The following is a 5,432-nucleotide window of genomic DNA, read 5'->3' as shown; positions in this document are numbered from 1 at the left end:
GGTGCAGGCATTCTAGAGGGAATGGTGGCCCAGGGGTACAGACTGCGAAGTTCGCCCCTGAGTGCAGATCGTAAAACTTTCTAGGGGATGTGAAGTGTTGTGTTGGTCTGCGGGTTTAGCCTGCTAGTGTTCACCTCATTCAGGGTGCGGTTGTTAGGGTGCCCTAGGGTTATAGATCGGTACGCCTTCCTGTGGTGCGGAGTGCCAGATCGCCCTATGGTTGCATGTGGTACCCTACAGGCTGGTAGTTTCCCTGTAGCACTGCGGTCTGGGTGCGGGCAAGTGAGCAGCCTCTAAGATGAGGGATGTTTGGTTTTGGGGGAAAAAGTAGTCAGGCCCCCACAGCTCTTGGGGAATCTCTCTGCTTGTGGACAGGCTTTGCTGGAGACAGGCCCTGCGTAGACCCCTGCACCATGCTTAGGAGGGGCCCCCCAGCTAGAAAGAAACGCAGTGCCCTCCTCTGACCGACCCCGCATACCACCGCATTAGGGCAACCGTGTGCAGGTGGCTCGGAGAAGTGGAGCGGGAGATGCCAGTGTCGGGCCCCTTGGGCCAGCCCTCCATGCTCCTGCTCTGGCTGCTGCTGCTGCTCCTGGCGCCCCCGCTGCCCACCCTCACGCAGCAGAGACCGAACATCAGCCTCCTGCCATGGAATGGCACCTGCACCCTCGCACCTCTGAGTGAAGAGCTTCCAACAAGACATCACAAGAATCCCCATCATTTCCACTGCATCGCCTCCCCATCCATCCGTGTGAGCTGGAGCTGCGGGAAGGGCGCATCCCACAGGCGCCGTCTTTAGCTGGCATTGGCAGCCTTATCTCTGCCCACCTCCAGATTTCAGGTGAGGGTTGTGCTTTGCAGGACCGGTGTGGGTCGCAACCCCGGCACCTTGAGATCCTAACCCTGCTGGTCCCCCGAGATGGCACCATAAAGAATCAGCAGCTGTGTTTGGGCATTGGAGTGCCGCTGCTTGCCCTCAGCCGACTGGTGCCCGCTCCCTGGGGAGATTGTGAGCCTCGCTGTGAAGTGCGGGAACCTCCAGGGTTCTCTTGCCAGGATGTGGTGCTGGTCACAGGGAAGGAGGTGTGCCTTAATCTTCAAGATGACCTTCTGCGTTTAAAACTTTGCTGCCAGCAGTGCCCATGGAATGGGGAACCTAAGGTCTCGGGAAAGAGGTTGCCAGTTCCAGGTGGCAGCTTTCAGATACACTGGAGGTTAGGTTTGATGTCCCCGGGGCTGGTGGGTCTGGATAGGTTGTTGGAAAAGATGGTGGGTCCAAGAACTATGCTGGGCAGCAACAGCAAGAAAAGAAATGTAAACAGTAGCCCCCAGTTTCAGCCCCCTACCTACCAAGTGTCTGTGCCTGAAAACAAGCCAGTGGGCACACCAGTAATAGTGCTAAAGGCCATAGCCCCTGACGAAGGAGAGGCTGGCCGGCTAGAATACTCCATGGGTGCCCTTTTTGATAGCCGTTCCAACTACCTTTTTGCCATCGACTCCTAGTCTGGGGCAGTAAGCACTGCTGAAGAATTGGACCGCGAGACCAAGAGCAGCCATGTATTCCGTGTCACTGCTGTAGACCATGAAACTCCCCGGCGTACGGCCATGGCCACCCTTACTATCATGGTGAGCGACACCAATGACCATGACCCGCTATTCGAGCAGCAGGATTACAAAGAGAGCGTCAGGGAGAACTTGGAGATTGGCTACGAGGTGCTCACTGTCCGAGCCACTGACGGAGACCCCAGCATCAATGCTAACATCTTGTACCGGATCCTCAACAATGATGGGTTGAATGAGGTGTTTGAGATTGACTCCCGGTCTGGGGTAATCAGAACTAAAGGCACAGTAGACAGAGAGACAGTGGACTCCTATCAGCTGCTGGTAGAAACCAATGACCAAGGTAAGGACCCTGGTCCACGCAGCTCCACTGCTAACATTCAGATCACTGTGGAGGATGACAACGACAATGCCCCCCAGTTCAGTGAGAAGCGATATGTGTGTGGTCCAAGTTCCAGAAGACGTGGCCCTTGGCACCCAGGTTCTGCAAGTCACAGCAACAGACCGGGACAAGGGAAACAATGCTGTGGTCCATTACAGTGTCATGAGATGCAACACCCGTGGTCAGTTTTATATTGATGCACAGTCTGGGAGCATTGATGTGGTCAGCCAACTGGATTATGAGATGACCCGGGAGTATACCCTCAGGATACGAGCACAGGATGGTGGCAGGCCTCCACTGTCAAACATCAGTGGTCTGGTGACAATCCAGATCTTGGATGTGAACGACAATGCACCAATCTTTGTAAGTACCCCTTTCCAATCAACCGTCTTAGAGAATGTACCCATTGGCTATTCTGTCATCCATATCCAGGCTATTGATGCTGATTCTGGTGAGAACTCCCGGCTAGAGTACAGCCTGGTGGACACCGGTTCCAACTTTCCATTCTCGATCAACAACAACACAGGCTGGATAGTGATTGCTTCGGAGCTGGAGCCGGAAACTGTGGATATCAATACATTTGGGGTTGAAGCAACAGATCATGGTACCCCACCCATGACCTCATCAGCTAGTATCAGTATCACAGTTCTGGATGTGAATGACAATAATCCTGAGTTCACTCAAAAGGAGTACTACATGAGACTGAATGAGGATGCAGCAGTGGATACCAGCGTTCTGACCGTCTCCGCTATAGACAGAGATATCAACAGTGTGATAACCTATCAAATTTCCAGTGGTAACACAAGGAACCGTTTCACCATCACCAGCCAGAGTGGTGGGGGGCTCATCGCCCTGGCATTACCTTTGGATTACAAACTAGAACGGCAGTACACCCACACCATCACTGCCTCTGATGGGACCCGCCTTGATACAGCACAGGCTTTCATCAATGTCACAGATGCCAACACCCATCGCCCTGTCTTCCAGAGTTCCCACTATACTGTGAATGTCAATGAGGATCGGCCTGTGGGTACCACCGTAGTGATTATCAGTGCCATGGACGAGGACACCGGTGAGAATGCCAGGATCACTCATTTTATGGAGGACAGTGTTCCTCAGTTTAAGATCGATGCTGACACTGGTGCTGTTACTACCCAGATGGATCTAGACTACGAAGACCAGGTGTCCTACACACTCGCCATCACCGCCAGGGACAACGGCATCCCACAAATGTCTGACACCACATATCTAGAGATCCTGGTCAACTATGTCAACGACAATGCCCCTGTGTTCTTGAGCGATAGTTACCAGGGCTCTGTGTACGAGGATGTCCCGGCTTTCACCAGTGTCCAGCAGGTGTCTGCCACTGACTGCGACTCTGGTTTGAATGGCCGTGTCTTCTACACCTTCCAGGGGGGAGATGATGGAGAAGGCGACTTTATCATTGAGTCCTCATCGGGCATTGTACGGACACTACGGCGACTGAACAGGGAGAACGTGCCCTTCTACCAGCTGAAGACCTTTGCTGTAGACAAGGGTATACCAGCACAGAAGACCCGGGTCGTGGTCCAAGTGACTGTGCTGGATGTGAGTGACAACCCCCCTGTCTTCGAGAAGGATGAGTTTGATATTTATGTGGAGGAGAACAGCCCCATAGGCCTGGTGGAGGCCCGGATTGTAGCCATGGACCCTGACGAGGGCACCAATGCCCAGATCATGTACCAGATAGTGGAGGGTAACATCCCCGAGGTGTTTCAGCTGGACATTTTTTCCGGTGAGCTGACTGCGCTGCTGGACCTGGACTACGAGACCAGGTCTGAGTACATCATTGTGGTCCAGGCCACATCAGCCCCGCTGGTGAGCAGGGCCACGGTGCACGTGCGTCTCCGGTACCTGAACGATAACCCGCCCGTGCTCAGCAACTTCCAGATCATCTTCAACAACTACATCAGCAACCGATCCTGCGCCTTCCCCAACTGGGTCATCGGCAGAATCCCCGCTCATGACCACGACGTGTCCGACTCCCTTGTCTACCACTTCAAGCAGGGGAACGAGCTGGACGTGGTGCTTTTGAACAACATGACCGGGGAGATCCGCTTGAGCCGGGCCATGGATAATAACCGGCCCCAGGAAGCTGTCATGAAGGTGTCCGTCTCCGGTAAGTCAGTCATTGATGCATGCTTTAAATGTGCATGGCGCTTATGTATTCTGAGGTGGCCAGGTGAACTGTGCAGAGTATGGTTTCATATCAGGACAGAGGTGCTCTGTGCCAGCATCCCACGCGGATCACTCATGGTGATTGATAACCAATCATAGGACTTCAGTTTACGGATACACTGGTGTGTCGAATAGAGGTGCACCAGAATCAAGGTGCCATGTGTGCTAGATGGCAATGTTGTATGAGCTTTAATGTACTCTAATGTACTTAGGAGCACACCAGCAGGTTCAGGACGGAGTGTTGTTATGGTGCTTTCACAGTTGGCTTGCAGGATTTCCAGTTGTTCCATGCCAGTTTCTGTTTGTTTTACTGCGCTCTGACCCTTGGTGTGGTAATTACGCATGCGATAAAATCTGCGCTTTGCAGCATCGGTATTTGCCGGGTGCACAATTACCATCCCCAGAATGAGGCTGAACTCGCATTGATTGACAGGAGCACGGTAATGCATCGGAGCCAAGAGATGTGTATGATCCCAAACGGTAATGTGTTGAGAGTGCAGTCACGGAGTTGAAGGTGCATAGATGCACTTGAGTGCACTGCACTACATAAACTGTGCCAAAGATGTGCTGAGTCTGAGCTAGCCTGGGGGAGGGGCTACGGGAGCCGATTATCCTGTAGGCCGGATGTTTGCTAGGGCCTAGTCATATTCGCTTTCGAGGTCAGAAGGTGAAGCGTTTCCTATACACAAAAGCAGAGCTTCAGCGACGATTTTTGATGGGAATTTCTTTGTCCAGCCTAGATTTTCGAAAGTCATTTCACAATTTTGAAATCTAATACTTTTATGCAAATAATTTTTGGGAGTAAAAGTCGTGATTAAACTAAATTGCATTAAAGAGTTAAGCACCATCTCATTAGGACGCATTTTGCCTTCTGTTTTTGTTTTATCTTCTTTAGTTAAATAATCCTTTTGAGAATGAGATTTCTAATCCCTTTCTTATAAAAGCCCACTGGGTAGTTCTCAAATATTCCCAAGCAGCACCCTCGCTACAGGCAGGCGCGTTCATACTACTACTAGCGAACCCAATTTTTATTTATTGGAGTAAATTTCCGGGTTTGAGTTAGTGTACTGTGCCTGCCAACTTTACCCCCACGTATCAGAATCTTTCCAAAATCACAGTTGAGAAACACACGAGTTTCACTCCGTTTTTTAGGTCTCGCCTGGCGAAAGCAGCGCATGCGCTGCACTCGCTATTGCGCGTACCTTTTGGAATCGATTCTGCCGAGGGCTTTCATGCACGCGTCTGCATGGACAAACATGGCTGCTGTTGCCAT

General features: G+C 51.9%; 1 pseudogene; it reads left to right on the top strand.

Moving 5' to 3' along the window:
* The first annotated feature begins 529 nt into the window (after positions 1-529).
* Positions 530-4,295, top strand: LOC146805651 (cadherin EGF LAG seven-pass G-type receptor 2 pseudogene; annotated as a pseudogene).
* The last annotated feature ends 1,137 nt before the right edge of the window (positions 4,296-5,432 follow it).

This window comes from Triturus cristatus, chromosome 8 (genome assembly GCF_964204655.1).
Source record: "Triturus cristatus chromosome 8, aTriCri1.1, whole genome shotgun sequence".
Lineage (NCBI taxonomy): Eukaryota > Metazoa > Chordata > Amphibia > Caudata > Salamandridae > Triturus > Triturus cristatus.
This window is presented reverse-complemented; position numbering and strand designations above follow the sequence as displayed.